Source organism: Macaca fascicularis, chromosome 17 (assembly GCF_037993035.2).
Source record: "Macaca fascicularis isolate 582-1 chromosome 17, T2T-MFA8v1.1".
NCBI classification, from domain to species: domain Eukaryota; kingdom Metazoa; phylum Chordata; class Mammalia; order Primates; family Cercopithecidae; genus Macaca; species Macaca fascicularis.
The window spans coordinates 45768129-45786606 of record NC_088391.1 but is presented as its reverse complement, the minus strand read 5'-3'; positions in this window follow the sequence as shown (position 1 = coordinate 45786606).

The following is an 18478-nucleotide window of genomic DNA, read 5'->3' as shown; positions in this document are numbered from 1 at the left end:
CTTCTTTCCAGATTTCATCTGAGGATATTTCCTTTTTCACCATAGTCCTGTATGGGCTCCCAAATATCACTTTGCCAATTCCACAAGAACTGTCTTAGCGAAAGGCTTCTTGAGGGGAAAGCTCTAACTCTGTGAGATGATTTCACAGAACACAAAGAAGTTTCTCAGAAAGCTTCTTTCTCTTTGTTATCGGAGGATATTTCCTTTGGCCCTATAGTCTTCAAAGGGATCCGAAATATCTGTTCTCAGATTCCACAGAAATAAGGCTAGCAAAGGGATCCACGAAATACAGTTGTAACTCTGTGAGTGGAAGTCACACATCACAGAGAAGTTTCTCAGAAAGCTTCTTTCCAGATTTCATCTGAGGATATTTCCTTTTTCACCATCGCCCTCTATGGGCTTCCACATATCACTTTGCCAATTCCACAAGAACTGTCTTAGCGAAAGGCTTCTTGAGGGGAAAGCTGTAACTCTGCGAGATGATTTCACAGAACACAAAGAAGTTTCTCAGAAAGCTTCTTTCTCTTTGTTATCGGAAGATATTTCCTTTGGCCCTATAGTCTTCTAAGGGATCCGAAATATCTGTTCTCAGATTCCACAGAAATAAGGCTAGCAAAGAGATCCACGAAATACAGATGTAACTCTGTGAGATGAATTAGCAGAACACTAAGCAGTTTCTCAGAAAGCTTCTTTCCAGATTTCATCTGAGGATATTTCCTTTTTCACCATAGGCCTGTATGGGCTCCCAAATATCCCTTTGCCAATTCCACAAGAACTGTCTTAGCGAAAGGCTTCTTGAGTGGAAAGCTATAACTCTGTGAGATGATTTCACAGAACACAAAGAAGTTTCTCAGACAGCTTCTTTCTCTTTGTTATCGGAGGATATTTCCTTTGGCCCTATAGTCTTCAAAGGGATCCGAAATATCTGTTCTCAGATTCCACAGAAATAAGGCTAGCAAAGAGATCCACGAAATACAGATGTAACTCTGTGAGATGAATTAACAGAACACTAAGCAGTTTCTCAGAAAGCTTCTTTCCAGATTTCATCTGAGGATATTTCCTTTTTCACCATAGTCCTGTATGGGCTCCCAAATATCCCCTTGCCAATTCCACAAGAACTGTCTTAGCGAAAGGCTTCTTGAGGGGAAAGTTGTAATTCTGTGAGATGATTTCACAGAACACAAAGAAGTTTCTCAGAAAGCTTCTTTCTCTTTGTTGTCGGAGGATATTTCCTTTGGCCCTATAGTCTTCAAAGGGATCCAAAATATCTGTTCTCAGATTCCACAGAAATAAGGCTAGCAAAGGGATCCACGAAATACAGTTGTAACTCTGTGAGTGGAAGTCACACATCACAGAGAAGTTTCTCAGAAAGCTTCTTTCCAGATTTCATCTGAGGATATTTCCTTTTTCACCATCGCCCTCTATGGGCTTCCAAATATCACTTTGCCAATTCCACAAGAACTGACTTAGCGAAAGGCTTCTTGAGGGGAAAGCTGTAATTCTGCGAGACGATTTCACAGAACACAAAGAAGTTTCTCAGAAAGCTTCTTTCTCTTTGTTATCGGAAGATATTTCCTTTGGCCCTATAGTCTTCAAAGGGATCCGAAATATCTGTTCTCAGATTCCACAGAAATAAGGCTAGCAAAGAGATCCACGAAATACAGATGTAACTCTGTGAGATGAATTTACAGAACACTAAGCAGTTTCTCAGAAAGCTTCTTTCCAGATTTCATCTGAGGATATTTCCTTTTTCACCATAGGCCTGTATGGGCTCCCAAATATCCCTTTGCCAATTCCACAAGAACTGTCTTAGCGAAAGGCTTCTTGAGGGGAAAGCTGTAACTCTGTGAGATGATTTCACAGAACACAAAGAAGTTTCTCAGAAAGCTTCTTTCTCTTTGTTATCGGAGGATATTTCCTTTGGCCCTATAGTCTTCAAAGGGATCCGAAATATCTGTTCTCAGATTCCACAGAAATAAGGCTAGCAAAGTGATCCACGAAATACAGATGTAACTCTGTGAGATGAATTAACAGAACACTAAGCAGTTTCTCAGAAAGCTTCTTTCCATATTTCATCTGAGGATATTTCTTTTTCACCATAGCCCTCTATGGGCTTCCAAATATCACTTTGCCAATTCCACAGGAACTGTCTTAGCGAAAAGCTTCTTGAAGGGAAAGCTCTAACTCTGAGAGATGATTTCACAGAACACAAAGAAGTTTCTCAGAAAGCTTCTTTCTCTTTTTTATCCAAGGATATTTCCTTTGGCCCTATAGTCTTCAAAGGGATCCGAAATATCTGTTCTCAGATTCCACAGAAATAAGGCTAGCAAAGAGATCCACGAAATACAGATGTAACTCTGTGAGTGGAAGTCACACATCACAGAGCAATTTCTCAGAAAGCTTCTTTCCATATTTCATCTGAGGATATTTCCTTTCTCACCATAGCCCTCTATGGGCTTCCAAATATCCCTTTGCCAATTCCACAAGAACTGTCGTAGCGAAAGGCTTCTTGAGGGGAAAGCTGTAACTCTGTGAGATGATTTCACAGAACACAAAGAAGTTTCTCAGAAAGCTTCTTTCTCTTTGTTATCGGAGGATATTTCCTTTGGCCCTATAGTCTTCAAAGGGATCCGAAATATCTGTTCTCAGATTCCACTGAAATAAGGCTAGCAAAGAGATCCACGAAATACAGATGTAACTCTGTGAGTGGAAGTCACACATCACAGAGCATTTCTCAGAAAGCTTCTTTCCAAATTACATCTGAGGATATTACCTTTTTCACCATAGCCCTCTAAGGGTTTCCAAATATCCCTTTGCCAATTCCACAAGAACTGTCTTAGCGAAAGGCTTCTTGAGTGGAAAGCTGTAACTCTGTGAGATGATTTCACAGAACACAAAGAAGTTTCTCAGAAAGCTTCTTTCTCTTTGTTATCGGAGGATATTTCCTTTGGCCCTATAGTCTTCAAAGGGATCTGAAATATCTGTTCTCAGATTCCACAGAAATAAGGCTAGGAAAGAGATCCACGAAATACAGATGTAACTCTGTGAGATGAATTAACAGAACACTAAGCAGTTTCTCAGAAAGCTTCTTTCCAGATTTCATCTGAGGATATTTCCTTTTTCACCATAGTCCTGTATGGGCTCCCAAATATCACTTTGCCAATTCCACAAGAACTGTCTTAGCGAAAGGCTTCTTGAGGGGAAAGCTCTAACTCTGTGAGATGATTTCACAGAACACAAAGAAGTTTCTCAGAAAGCTTCTTTCTCTTTGTTATCGGAGGATATTTCCTTTGGCCCTATAGTCTTCAAAGGGATCCGAAATATCTGTTCTCAGATTCCACAGAAATAAGGCTAGCAAAGGGATCCACGAAATACAGTTGTAACTCTGTGAGTGGAAGTCACACATCACAGAGAAGTTTCTCAGAAAGCTTCTTTCCAGATTTCATCTGAGGATATTTCCTTTTTCACCATCGCCCTCTATGGGCTTCCACATATCACTTTGCCAATTCCACAAGAACTGTCTTAGCGAAAGGCTTCTTGAGGGGAAAGCTGTAACTCTGCGAGATGATTTCACAGAACACAAAGAAGTTTCTCAGAAAGCTTCTTTCTCTTTGTTATCGGAAGCTATTTCCTTTGGCCCTATAGTCTTCTAAGGGATCCGAAATATCTGTTCTCAGATTCCACAGAAATAAGGCTAGCAAAGAGATCCACGAAATACAGATGTAACTCTGTGAGATGAATTAGCAGAACACTAAGCAGTTTCTCAGAAAGCTTCTTTCCAGATTTCATCTGAGGATATTTCCTTTTTCACCATAGGCCTGTATGGGCTCCCAAATATCCCTTTGCCAATTCCACAAGAACTGTCTTAGCGAAAGGCTTCTTGAGTGGAAAGCTATAACTCTGTGAGATGATTTCACAGAACACAAAGAAGTTTCTCAGACAGCTTCTTTCTCTTTGTTATCGGAGGATATTTCCTTTGGCCCTATAGTCTTCAAAGGGATCCGAAATATCTGTTCTCAGATTCCACAGAAATAAGGCTAGCAAAGAGATCCACGAAATACAGATGTAACTCTGTGAGATGAATTAACAGAACACTAAGCAGTTTCTCAGAAAGCTTCTTTCCAGATTTCATCTGAGGATATTTCCTTTTTCACCATAGTCCTGTATGGGCTCCCAAATATCACTTTGCCAATTCCACAAGAACTGTCTTAGCGAAAGGCTTCTTGAGGGGAAAGCTCTAACTCTGTGAGATGATTTCACAGAACACAAAGAAGTTTCTCAGAAAGCTTCTTTCTCTTTGTTATCGGAGGATATTTCCTTTGGCCCTATAGTCTTCAAAGGGATCCGAAATATCTGTTCTCAGATTCCACAGAAATAAGGCTAGCAAAGGGATCCACGAAATACAGTTGTAACTCTGTGAGTGGAAGTCACACATCACAGAGAAGTTTCTCAGAAAGCTTCTTTCCAGATTTCATCTGAGGATATTTCCTTTTTCACCATCGCCCTCTATGGGCTTCCACATATCACTTTGCCAATTCCACAAGAACTGTCTTAGCGAAAGGCTTCTTGAGGGGAAAGCTGTAACTCTGCGAGATGATTTCACAGAACACAAAGAAGTTTCTCAGAAAGCTTCTTTCTCTTTGTTATCGGAAGATATTTCCTTTGGCCCTATAGTCTTCTAAGGGATCCGAAATATCTGTTCTCAGATTCCACAGAAATAAGGCTAGCAAAGAGATCCACGAAATACAGATGTAACTCTGTGAGATGAATTAGCAGAACACTAAGCAGTTTCTCAGAAAGCTTCTTTCCAGATTTCATCTGAGGATATTTCCTTTTTCACCATAGGCCTGTATGGGCTCCCAAATATCCCTTTGCCAATTCCACAAGAACTGTCTTAGCGAAAGGCTTCTTGAGTGGAAAGCTATAACTCTGTGAGATGATTTCACAGAACACAAAGAAGTTTCTCAGACAGCTTCTTTCTCTTTGTTATCGGAGGATATTTCCTTTGGCCCTATAGTCTTCAAAGGGATCCGAAATATCTGTTCTCAGATTCCACAGAAATAAGGCTAGCAAAGAGATCCACGAAATACAGATGTAACTCTGTGAGATGAATTAACAGAACACTAAGCAGTTTCTCAGAAAGCTTCTTTCCAGATTTCATCTGAGGATATTTCCTTTTTCACCATAGTCCTGTATGGGCTCCCAAATATCCCCTTGCCAATTCCACAAGAACTGTCTTAGCGAAAGGCTTCTTGAGGGGAAAGTTGTAATTCTGTGAGATGATTTCACAGAACACAAAGAAGTTTCTCAGAAAGCTTCTTTCTCTTTGTTGTCGGAGGATATTTCCTTTGGCCCTATAGTCTTCAAAGGGATCCAAAATATCTGTTCTCAGATTCCACAGAAATAAGGCTAGCAAAGGGATCCACGAAATACAGTTGTAACTCTGTGAGTGGAAGTCACACATCACAGAGAAGTTTCTCAGAAAGCTTCTTTCCAGATTTCATCTGAGGATATTTCCTTTTTCACCATCGCCCTCTATGGGCTTCCAAATATCACTTTGCCAATTCCACAAGAACTGACTTAGCGAAAGGCTTCTTGAGGGGAAAGCTGTAATTCTGCGAGACGATTTCACAGAACACAAAGAAGTTTCTCAGAAAGCTTCTTTCTCTTTGTTATCGGAAGATATTTCCTTTGGCCCTATAGTCTTCAAAGGGATCCGAAATATCTGTTCTCAGATTCCACAGAAATAAGGCTAGCAAAGAGATCCACGAAATACAGATGTAACTCTGTGAGATGAATTTACAGAACACTAAGCAGTTTCTCAGAAAGCTTCTTTCCAGATTTCATCTGAGGATATTTCCTTTTTCACCATAGGCCTGTATGGGCTCCCAAATATCCCTTTGCCAATTCCACAAGAACTGTCTTAGCGAAAGGCTTCTTGAGGGGAAAGCTGTAACTCTGTGAGATGATTTCACAGAACACAAAGAAGTTTCTCAGAAAGCTTCTTTCTCTTTGTTATCGGAGGATATTTCCTTTGGCCCTATAGTCTTCAAAGGGATCCGAAATATCTGTTCTCAGATTCCACAGAAATAAGGCTAGCAAAGTGATCCACGAAATACAGATGTAACTCTGTGAGATGAATTAACAGAACACTAAGCAGTTTCTCAGAAAGCTTCTTTCCATATTTCATCTGAGGATATTTCTTTTTCACCATAGCCCTCTATGGGCTTCCAAATATCACTTTGCCAATTCCACAGGAACTGTCTTAGCGAAAAGCTTCTTGAAGGGAAAGCTCTAACTCTGAGAGATGATTTCACAGAACACAAAGAAGTTTCTCAGAAAGCTTCTTTCTCTTTTTTATCCAAGGATATTTCCTTTGGCCCTATAGTCTTCAAAGGGATCCGAAATATCTGTTCTCAGATTCCACAGAAATAAGGCTAGCAAAGAGATCCACGAAATACAGATGTAACTCTGTGAGTGGAAGTCACACATCACAGAGCAATTTCTCAGAAAGCTTCTTTCCATATTTCATCTGAGGATATTTCCTTTCTCACCATAGCCCTCTATGGGCTTCCAAATATCCCTTTGCCAATTCCACAAGAACTGTCGTAGCGAAAGGCTTCTTGAGGGGAAAGCTGTAACTCTGTGAGATGATTTCACAGAACACAAAGAAGTTTCTCAGAAAGCTTCTTTCTCTTTGTTATCGGAGGATATTTCCTTTGGCCCTATAGTCTTCAAAGGGATCCGAAATATCTGTTCTCAGATTCCACTGAAATAAGGCTAGCAAAGAGATCCACGAAATACAGATGTAACTCTGTGAGTGGAAGTCACACATCACAGAGCATTTCTCAGAAAGCTTCTTTCCAAATTACATCTGAGGATATTACCTTTTTCACCATAGCCCTCTAAGGGTTTCCAAATATCCCTTTGCCAATTCCACAAGAACTGTCTTAGCGAAAGGCTTCTTGAGTGGAAAGCTGTAACTCTGTGAGATGATTTCACAGAACACAAAGAAGTTTCTCAGAAAGCTTCTTTCTCTTTGTTATCGGAGGATATTTCCTTTGGCCCTATAGTCTTCAAAGGGATCTGAAATATCTGTTCTCAGATTCCACAGAAATAAGGCTAGGAAAGAGATCCACGAAATACAGATGTAACTCTGTGAGATGAATTAACAGAACACTAAGCAGTTTCTCAGAAAGCTTCTTTCCAGATTTCATCTGAGGATATTTCCTTTTTCACCATAGTCCTGTATGGGCTCCCAAATATCACTTTGCCAATTCCACAAGAACTGTCTTAGCGAAAGGCTTCTTGAGGGGAAAGCTCTAACTCTGTGAGATGATTTCACAGAACACAAAGAAGTTTCTCAGAAAGCTTCTTTCTCTTTGTTATCGGAGGATATTTCCTTTGGCCCTATAGTCTTCAAAGGGATCCGAAATATCTGTTCTCAGATTCCACAGAAATAAGGCTAGCAAAGGGATCCACGAAATACAGTTGTAACTCTGTGAGTGGAAGTCACACATCACAGAGAAGTTTCTCAGAAAGCTTCTTTCCAGATTTCATCTGAGGATATTTCCTTTTTCACCATCGCCCTCTATGGGCTTCCACATATCACTTTGCCAATTCCACAAGAACTGTCTTAGCGAAAGGCTTCTTGAGGGGAAAGCTGTAACTCTGCGAGATGATTTCACAGAACACAAAGAAGTTTCTCAGAAAGCTTCTTTCTCTTTGTTATCGGAAGATATTTCCTTTGGCCCTATAGTCTTCTAAGGGATCCGAAATATCTGTTCTCAGATTCCACAGAAATAAGGCTAGCAAAGAGATCCACGAAATACAGATGTAACTCTGTGAGATGAATTAGCAGAACACTAAGCAGTTTCTCAGAAAGCTTCTTTCCAGATTTCATCTGAGGATATTTCCTTTTTCACCATAGGCCTGTATGGGCTCCCAAATATCCCTTTGCCAATTCCACAAGAACTGTCTTAGCGAAAGGCTTCTTGAGTGGAAAGCTATAACTCTGTGAGATGATTTCACAGAACACAAAGAAGTTTCTCAGACAGCTTCTTTCTCTTTGTTATCGGAGGATATTTCCTTTGGCCCTATAGTCTTCAAAGGGATCCGAAATATCTGTTCTCAGATTCCACAGAAATAAGGCTAGCAAAGAGATCCACGAAATACAGATGTAACTCTGTGAGATGAATTAACAGAACACTAAGCAGTTTCTCAGAAAGCTTCTTTCCAGATTTCATCTGAGGATATTTCCTTTTTCACCATAGTCCTGTATGGGCTCCCAAATATCCCCTTGCCAATTCCACAAGAACTGTCTTAGCGAAAGGCTTCTTAAGGGGAAAGTTGTAATTCTGTGAGATGATTTCACAGAACACAAAGAAGTTTCTCAGAAAGCTTCTTTCTCTTTGTTATCGGAGGATATTTCCCTTGGCCCTATAGTCTTCAAAGGGATCAAAAATATCTGTTCTCAGATTCCACAGAAATATGGCTAGCAAAGGAATCCACGAAATACAGTTGTAACTCTGTGAGTGGAAGTCACACATCACAGAGAAGTTTCTCAGAAAGCTTCTTTCCAGATTTCATCTGAGGATATTTCCTTTTTCACCATCGCCCTCTATGGGCTTCCAAATATCACTTTACCAATTCCACAAGAACTGTCTTAGCGAAAGGCTTCCTGAGGGGAAAGCTGTAACTCTGCGAGATGATTTCACAGAACACAAAGAAGTTTCTCAGAAAGCTTCTTTCTCTTTGTTATCGGAAGATATTTCCTTTGGCCCTATAGTCTTCAAAGGGATCCGAAATATCTGTTCTCAGATTCCACAGAAATAAGGCTAGCAAAGAGATCCACGAAACACAGATGTAACTCTGTGAGATGAATTAACAGAACACTAAGCAGTTTCTCAGAAAGCTTCTTTCCAGATTTCTTCTGAGGATATTTCCTTTTTCACCATAGGCCTGTATGGGCTCCCAAATATCCCTTTGCCAATTCCACAAGAACTGTCTTAGCGAAAGGCTTCTTGAGGGGAAAGCTGTAACTCTGTGAGATGATTTCACAGAACACAAAGAAGTTTCTCAGAAAGCTTCTTTCTCTTTGTTATCGGAGGATATGTCCTTTGGCCCTATAGTCTTCAAAGGGATCCGAAATATCTGTTCTCAGATTCCACAGAAATAAGGCTAGCAAAGAGATCCACGAAATACTGATGTAACTCTGTGAGTGGAAGTCACACATAACAGAGCAGTTTCTCAGAAAGCTTCTTTCCAGATTTCATCTGAGGATATTTCCTTTTTCACCATAGTCCTGTAGGGGCTCCCAAATATCACTTTGCCAATTCCACAAGAACTGTCTTAGCGAAAGGCTTCTTGAGGGGAAAGCTGTAACTCTGTGAGATGATTTCACAGAACACAAAGAAGTTTCTCAGAAAGCTTCTTTCTTTTTGTTATCGGAGGATATTTCCTTTGGCCCTATAGTCTTCAAAGGGATCCAAAATATCAGTTCTCAGATTCCACAGAAATAAGGCTAGCAAAGAGATCCACGAAATACAGATGTAACTCTGTGAGTGGAAGTCACACATCACAGAGCAGTTTCTCAGAAAGCTTCCTTCCAGATTTCATCTGAGGATATTTCCTTTTTCACCATAGCCCTCTATTGGCTTCCAAATATCACTTTGCCAATTCCACAAGAACTGTCTTAGGGAAAGGCTTCTTGAAGGGAAAGCTGTAACTCTGTGAGATGATTTCACAGAACACAAAGAAGTTTCTCAGAAAGCTTCTTTCTCTTTGTTATCGGAGGATATTTCCTTTGGCCCTATAGTCTTCAAAGGGATCCGAAATATCTGTTCTCAGATTCCACAGAAATAAGGCTAGCAAAGAGATCCACGAAATACAGATGTAACTCTGTGAGTGGAAGTCACACATCACAGAGCAGTTTCTCAGAAAGCTTCTTTCCAGATTTCATCTGAGGATATTTCCTTTTTCACCATAGCCCTCTATGGGTTTCCAAATATGCCTTTGCCAATTCCACAAGAACTGTCTTAGCGAAAGGCTTCTTGAGGGGGAAAGCTGTAACTCTGCGAGATGATTTCACAGAACAGAAAGAAGTTTCTCAGAAAGCTTCTTTCTCTTTGTTATCGGAGGATATTTCCTTTGGCCCTACAGTCTTCAAAGGGATCCGAAATATCTGTCCTCAGATTCCACTGAAATAAGGCTAGCAAAGAGATCCACGAAATACCGATGTAACTCTGTGAGTGGAAGTCACACATCACAGAGCAGTTTCTCAGAAAGCTTCTTTCCAGATTTCATCTGAGGATATTACCTTTTTCACCATAGCCCTCTATGGATTTCCAAATATCCCTTTGCCAATTCCACAAGAACTGTCTTAGCGAAAGGCTTCTTGAGGGGAAAGCTGTAACTCTGTGAGATGATTTCACAGAACACAAAGAAGTTTCTCAGAAAGCTTCTTTCTCTTTGTTATCGGAGGATATTTCCTTTGGCCCTATAGTCTTCAAAGGGATCCGAAATATCTGTTCTCAGATTCCACAGAAATAAGGCTAGCAAAGAGATCCACGAAATACAGATGTAACTCTGTGAGATGAATTAACAGAACACTAAGCAGTTTCACAGAAAGCTTCTTTCCAGATTTCATCTGAGGATATTTCCTTTTTCACCATAGGCATCTATGGGCTTCCAAATATCCCTTTGCCAATTCCACAAGAACTGTCTTAGCGAAAGGCTTCTTGAGGGGAAGTCTGTAACTCTGTGAGATGATTTCACAGAACACAAAGAAGTTTCTCAGAAAGCTTCTTTCTCTTTGTTATCGGAGGATATTTCCTTTGGCCCTATAGTCTTCAAAGAGATCCAAAATATCTGTTCTCAGATTCCACAGAAATAAGGCTAGCAAAGAGATCCACGAAATACAGATGTAACTCTGTGAGATGAATTAACAGAACACTAAACAGTTTCTCAGAAAGCTTCTTTCCAGATTTCATCTGAGGATATTTCCTTTTTCACCATAGTCCTGTATGGGCTCCCAAATATCTCTTTGCCAATTCCACAAGAACTGTCTTAGCGAATGGCTTCTTGAGTGGAAAGCTGTAACTCTGTGAGATGATTTCACAGAACACAAAGAAGTTCCTCAGAAAGCTTCTTTCTCTTTGTTATCGGAGGATATTTCCTTTGACCCTCTAGTCTTCAAAGGGATCCGAAATATCTGTTCTCAGATTCCACAAAAATAAGGCTAGCAAAGAGATCCACGAAATACAGATGTAACTCTGTGAGATGAATTAACAGAACACTAAGCAGTTTCTCGGAAAGCTTCTTTCCAGATTTCATCTGAGGATATTTCCTTTTTCACCCTAGCCCTCTATGGGCTTCCAAAATCACTTTGCCAATTCCACAAGAACTGTCTTAGCGAAAGGCTTCTTGAAGGGAAAGCTGTAACTCTGTGAGATGATTTCACAGAACACAAAGAAGTTTCTCAGAAAGCTTCTTTCTCTTTGTTATCGGAGGATATTTCCTTTGGCCCTATAGTCTTCAAAGGGATCCGAAATATCTGTTCTCAGATTCTACAGAAATAAGGCTAGCAAAGAGATCCACGAAATACAGATGTAACTCTGTGAGTGGAAGTCACACATCACAGAGCATTTTCACAGAAAGCTTCTTTCCAGATTACATCTGAGGATGTTTCCTTTTTCACCATAGGCCTGTATGGGCTCCCAAATATCCCTTTGCCAATTCCACAAGAACTGTCTTAGCGAAAGGCTTCTTGAAGGGAAAGCTGTAACTCTGTGAGATGATTTCACAGAACACAAAGAAGTTTCTCAGAAAGCTTCTTTCTCTTTTTTATCGGAGGATATTTCCTTTGGCCCTATAGTCTTCAAAGGGATCCGAAATATCTGTTCTCAGATTCCACAGAAATAAGGCTAGCAAAGAGATCCACGAAATACAGATGTAACTCTGGGAGGTGAATTAACAGAACACTAAGCAGTTTCTCAGAAAGCTTCTGTCAAGATTTCATCTGAAGATATTTCCTTTTTCACCACAGTACTGTATGGGATCCCAAATATCACTTTGCCAATTCCACAAGAACTGTCTTAGCGAAAGGCTTCTTGAGTGGAAAGCTGTAACTCTGTGAGATGATTTCACAGAACACAAAGAAGTTTCTCAGAAAGCTTCTTTCTCTTTGTTATCGGAGGATATTTCCTTTGGCCCTATAGTCTTCAAAGGGATCCGAAATATCTGTTCTCAGATTCCACCAAAATAAGGCTAGCAAAGAGATCCACGAAATACAGATGTAACTCTGTGAGTGGAAATCACACATCACAGAGCAGTTTCTCAGAAAGCTTCTTTCCAGATTTCATCTGAGGATATTTCCTTTTTCACCATAGCCCTCTATGGGCTTCCAAATATCCCTTTGCCAATTCCACAAGAACTGTCTTAGCGAAAGGCTTCTTGAAGGGAAAGCTGTGACTCTGTGAGATGATTTCACAGAACACAAAGAAGTTTCTCAGAAAGCTTGTTTCTCTTTGTTATCGGAGAATATTTCCTTTGACCCTATAGTCTTCAAAGGGATCCGAAATATCTGTTCTCAGATTCCACAGAAATAAGGCTAGCAAAGAGATCCTCGAAATACAGATGTAACTCTGTGAGTTGAATTAAGGGAACACTAAGTAGTTTCTCAGAAAGCTTCTTTCCAGATTTCATCTGAGGATATTTCCTTTTTCACCATAGCCCTCTATGGGCCTCGAAATATCCCTTTGCCAATTCCACAAGAACTGTCTTAGCGAAAGGCTTCTTGAGGGGAAAGCTGTAACTCTGTGAGATGATTTCACAGAACACAAAGAAGTTTCTCAGACAGCTTCTTTCTCTTTGTTATCGGAGGATATTTCCTTTGGCCCTATAGTCTTCAAAGGGATCCGAAATATCTGTTCTCAGATTCCACAGAAATAAGGCTAGCAAAGAGATCCACGAAATACAGATGTAACTCTGTGAGATGAATTAACAGAACACTAAGCAGTCTCTCAGAAAGCTTCTTCCCAGATTTCATCTGAGGATATTTCCTTTTTCACCATAGGCCTCTATGGGCTCCCAAATATCCCTTTGCCAATTCCACAAGAACTGTCTTATCGAAAGGCTTCTTGAAGGGAAAGCTGTAACTCTGTGAGATGATTTCACAGAACACAAAGAAGTTTCTCAGAAAGCTTCTTTCTCTTTGTTATCGGAGGATATTTCCTTTGGCCCTATAGTCTTCAAAGCGATCCGAAATATCTGTTCTCAGAATCCACTGAAATAAGGCTAGCAAAGAGATCCACGAAATACAGATGTAACTCTGTGAGTGGAAGTCACACATCACAGAGCAGTTTCTCAGAAAGCTTCTTTCCAGATTTCATCTGAGGATATTACCTTTTTCACCATAGCCCTCTATGTGTTTCCAAATATCCTTTTGCCAATTCCACAAGAACTGTCTTAGCGAAAGGCTTCTTGAGTGGAAAGCTGTAACTCTGTGAGATGATTTCACAGAACACAAAGAAGTTTCTCAGAAAGCTTCTTTCTCTTTGTTATCGGAGGATATTTCCTTTGGCCCTATAGTCTTCAAAGGGATCCGAAATATCTGTTCTCAGATTCCTCAGAAATAGGGCTAGCAAAGAGATCCACGAAATACAGATGTAACTCTGTGAGATGAATTAACAGAACACTAAGCAGTTTCTCAGAAAGCTTCTTTCCAGATTTCATCCGAGGATATTTCCTTTTTCACCATAGTCCTGTATGGGCTCCCAAATATCACTTTGCCAATTCCACAAGAACTGTCTTAGCGAAAGGCTTCTTCAGGGGAAAGCTGTAACTCTGTGAGATGATTTCACAGAACACAAAGAAGTTTCTCAGAAAGCTTCTTTCTCTTTGTTGTCGGAGGATATTTCCTTTGGCCCTATAGTCTTCAAAGGGATCCAAAATATCTGTTCTCAGATTCCACAGAAATAAGGCTAGCAAAGGGATCCACGAAATACAGTTGTAACTCTGTGAGTGGAAGTCACACATCACAGAGAAGTTTCTCAGAAAGCTTCTTTCCAGATTTCATCTGAGGATATTTCCTTTTTCACCATCGCCCTCTATGGGCTTCCAAATATCACTTTGCCAATTCCACAAGAACTGACTTAGCGAAAGGCTTCTTGAGGGGAAAGCTGTAATTCTGCGAGATGATTTCACAGAACACAAAGAAGTTTCTCAGAAAGCTGCTTTCTCTTTGTTATCGGAAGATATTTCCTTTGGCCCTATAGTCTTCAAAGGGATCCGAAATATCTGTTCTCAGATTCCACAGAAATAAGGCTAGCAAAGAGATCCACGAAATACAGATGTAACTCTGTGAGATGAATTTACAGAACACTAAGCAGTTTCTCAGAAAGCTTCTTTCCAGATTTCATCTGAGGATATTTCCTTTTTCACCATAGGCCTGTATGGGCTCCCAAATATCCCTTTGCCAATTCCACAAGAACTGTCTTAGCGAAAGGCTTCTTGAGGGGAAAGCTGTAACTCTGTGAGATGATTTCACAGAACACAAAGAAGTTTCTCAGAAAGCTTCTTTCTCTTTGTTATCGGAGGATATTTCCTTTGGCCCTATAGTCTTCAAAGGGATCCGAAATATCTGTTCTCAGATTCCACAGAAATAAGGCTAGCAAAGTGATCCACGAAATACAGATGTAACTCTGTGAGATGAATTAACAGAACACTAAGCAGTTTCTCAGAAAGCTTCTTTCCAGATTTCATCTGAGGATATTTCTTTTTCACCATAGCCCTCTATGGGCTTCCAAATATCACTTTGCCAATTCCACAAGAACTGTCTTAGCGAAAAGCTTCTTGAAGGGAAAGCTCTAACTCTGAGAGATGATTTCACAGAACACAAAGAAGTTTCTCAGAAAGCTTCTTTCTCTTTTTTATCCAAGGATATTTCCTTTGGCCCTATAGTCTTCAAAGGGATCCGAAATATCTGTTCTCAGATTCCACAGAAATAAGGCTAGCAAAGAGATCCACGAAATACAGATGTAACTCTGTGAGTGGAAGTCACACATCACAGAGCAATTTCTCAGAAATCTTCTTTCCATATTTCATCTGAGGATATTTCCTTTCTCACCATAGCCCTCTATGGGCTTCCAAATATCCCTTTGCCAATTCCACAAGAACTGTCGTAGCGAAAGGCTTCTTGAGGGGAAAGCTGTAACTCTGTGAGATGATTTCACAGAACACAAAGAAGTTTCTCAGAAAGCTTCTTTCTCTTTGTTATCGGAGGATATTTCCTTTGGCCCTATAGTCTTCAAAGGGATCCGAAATATCTGTTCTCAGATTCCACTGAAATAAGGCTAGCAAAGAGATCCACGAAATACAGATGTAACTCTGTGAGTGGAAGTCACACATCACAGAGCATTTCTCAGAAAGCTTCTTTCCAAATTACATCTGAGGATATTACCTTTTTCACCATAGCCCTCTAAGGGTTTCCAAATATCCCTTTGCCAATTCCACAAGAACTGTCTTAGCGAAAGGCTTCTTGAGTGGAAAGCTGTAACTCTGTGAGATGATTTCACAGAACACAAAGAAGTTTCTCAGAAAGCTTCTTTCTCTTTGTTATCGGAGGATATTTCCTTTGGCCCTATAGTCTTCAAAGGGATCTGAAATATCTGTTCTCAGATTCCACAGAAATAAGGCTAGGAAAGAGATCCACGAAATACAGATGTAACTCTGTGAGATGAATTAACAGAACACTAAGCAGTTTCTCAGAAAGCTTCTTTCCAGATTTCATCTGAGGATATTTCCTTTTTCACCATAGTCCTGTATGGGCTCCCAAATATCACTTTGCCAATTCCACAAGAACTGTCTTAGCGAAAGGCTTCTTGAGGGGAAAGCTCTAACTCTGTGAGATGATTTCACAGAACACAAAGAAGTTTCTCAGAAAGCTTCTTTCTCTTTGTTATCGGAGGATATTTCCTTTGGCCCTATAGTCTTCAAAGGGATCCGAAATATCTGTTCTCAGATTCCACAGAAATAAGGCTAGCAAAGGGATCCACGAAATACAGTTGTAACTCTGTGAGTGGAAGTCACACATCACAGAGAAGTTTCTCAGAAAGCTTCTTTCCAGATTTCATCTGAGGATATTTCCTTTTTCACCATCGCCCTCTATGGGCTTCCACATATCACTTTGCCAATTCCACAAGAACTGTCTTAGCGAAAGGCTTCTTGAGGGGAAAGCTGTAACTCTGCGAGATGATTTCACAGAACACAAAGAAGTTTCTCAGAAAGCTTCTTTCTCTTTGTTATCGGAAGATATTTCCTTTGGCCCTATAGTCTTCTAAGGGATCCGAAATATCTGTTCTCAGATTCCACAGAAATAAGGCTAGCAAAGAGATCCACGAAATACAGATGTAACTCTGTGAGATGAATTAGCAGAACACTAAGCAGTTTCTCAGAAAGCTTCTTTCCAGATTTCATCTGAGGATATTTCCTTTTTCACCATAGGCCTGTATGGGCTCCCAAATATCCCTTTGCCAATTCCACAAGAACTGTCTTAGCGAAAGGCTTCTTGAGTGGAAAGCTATAACTCTGTGAGATGATTTCACAGAACACAAAGAAGTTTCTCAGACAGCTTCTTTCTCTTTGTTATCGGAGGATATTTCCTTTGGCCCTATAGTCTTCAAAGGGATCCGAAATATCTGTTCTCAGATTCCACAGAAATAAGGCTAGCAAAGAGATCCACGAAATACAGATGTAACTCTGTGAGATGAATTAACAGAACACTAAGCAGTTTCTCAGAAAGCTTCTTTCCAGATTTCATCTGAGGATATTTCCTTTTTCACCATAGTCCTGTATGGGCTCCCAAATATCCCCTTGCCAATTCCACAAGAACTGTCTTAGCGAAAGGCTTCTTGAGGGGAAAGTTGTAATTCTGTGAGATGATTTCACAGAACACAAAGAAGTTTCTCAGAAAGCTTCTTTCTCTTTGTTGTCGGAGGATATTTCCTTTGGCCCTATAGTCTTCAAAGGGATCCAAAATATCTGTTCTCAGATTCCACAGAAATAAGGCTAGCAAAGGGATCCACGAAATACAGTTGTAACTCTGTGAGTGGAAGTCACACATCACAGAGAAGTTTCTCAGAAAGCTTCTTTCCAGATTTCATCTGAGGATATTTCCTTTTTCACCATCGCCCTCTATGGGCTTCCAAATATCACTTTGCCAATTCCACAAGAACTGACTTAGCGAAAGGCTTCTTGAGGGGAAAGCTGTAATTCTGCGAGACGATTTCACAGAACACAAAGAAGTTTCTCAGAAAGCTTCTTTCTCTTTGTTATCGGAAGATATTTCCTTTGGCCCTATAGTCTTCAAAGGGATCCGAAATATCTGTTCTCAGATTCCACAGAAATAAGGCTAGCAAAGAGATCCACGAAATACAGATGTAACTCTGTGAGATGAATTTACAGAACACTAAGCAGTTTCTCAGAAAGCTTCTTTCCAGATTTCATCTGAGGATATTTCCTTTTTCACCATAGGCCTGTATGGGCTCCCAAATATCCCTTTGCCAATTCCACAAGAACTGTCTTAGCGAAAGGCTTCTTGAGGGGAAAGCTGTAACTCTGTGAGATGATTTCACAGAACACAAAGAAGTTTCTCAGAAAGCTTCTTTCTCTTTGTTATCGGAGGATATTTCCTTTGGCCCTATAGTCTTCAAAGGGATCCGAAATATCTGTTCTCAGATTCCACAGAAATAAGGCTAGCAAAGTGATCCACGAAATACAGATGTAACTCTGTGAGATGAATTAACAGAACACTAAGCAGTTTCTCAGAAAGCTTCTTTCCATATTTCATCTGAGGATATTTCTTTTTCACCATAGCCCTCTATGGGCTTCCAAATATCACTTTGCCAATTCCACAAGAACTGTCTTAGCGAAAAGCTTCTTGAAGGGAAAGCTCTAACTCTGAGAGATGATTTCACAGAACACAAAGAAGTTTCTCAGAAAGCTTCTTTCTCTTTTTTATCCAAGGATATTTCCTTTGGCCCTATAGTCTTCAAAGGGATCCGAAATATCTGTTCTCAGATTCCACAGAAATAAGGCTAGCAAAGAGATCCACGAAATACAGATGTAACTCTGTGAGTGGAAGTCACACATCACAGAGCAATTTCTCAGAAAGCTTCTTTCCATATTTCATCTGAGGATATTTCCTTTCTCACCATAGCCCTCTATGGGCTTCCAAATATCCCTTTGCCAATTCCACAAGAACTGTCGTAGCGAAAGGCTTCTTGAGGGGAAAGCTGTAACTCTGTGAGATGATTTCACAGAACACAAAGAAGTTTCTCAGAAAGCTTCTTTCTCTTTGTTATCGGAGGATATTTCCTTTGGCCCTATAGTCTTCAAAGGGATCCGAAATATCTGTTCTCAGATTCCACTGAAATAAGGCTAGCAAAGAGATCCACGAAATACAGATGTAACTCTGTGA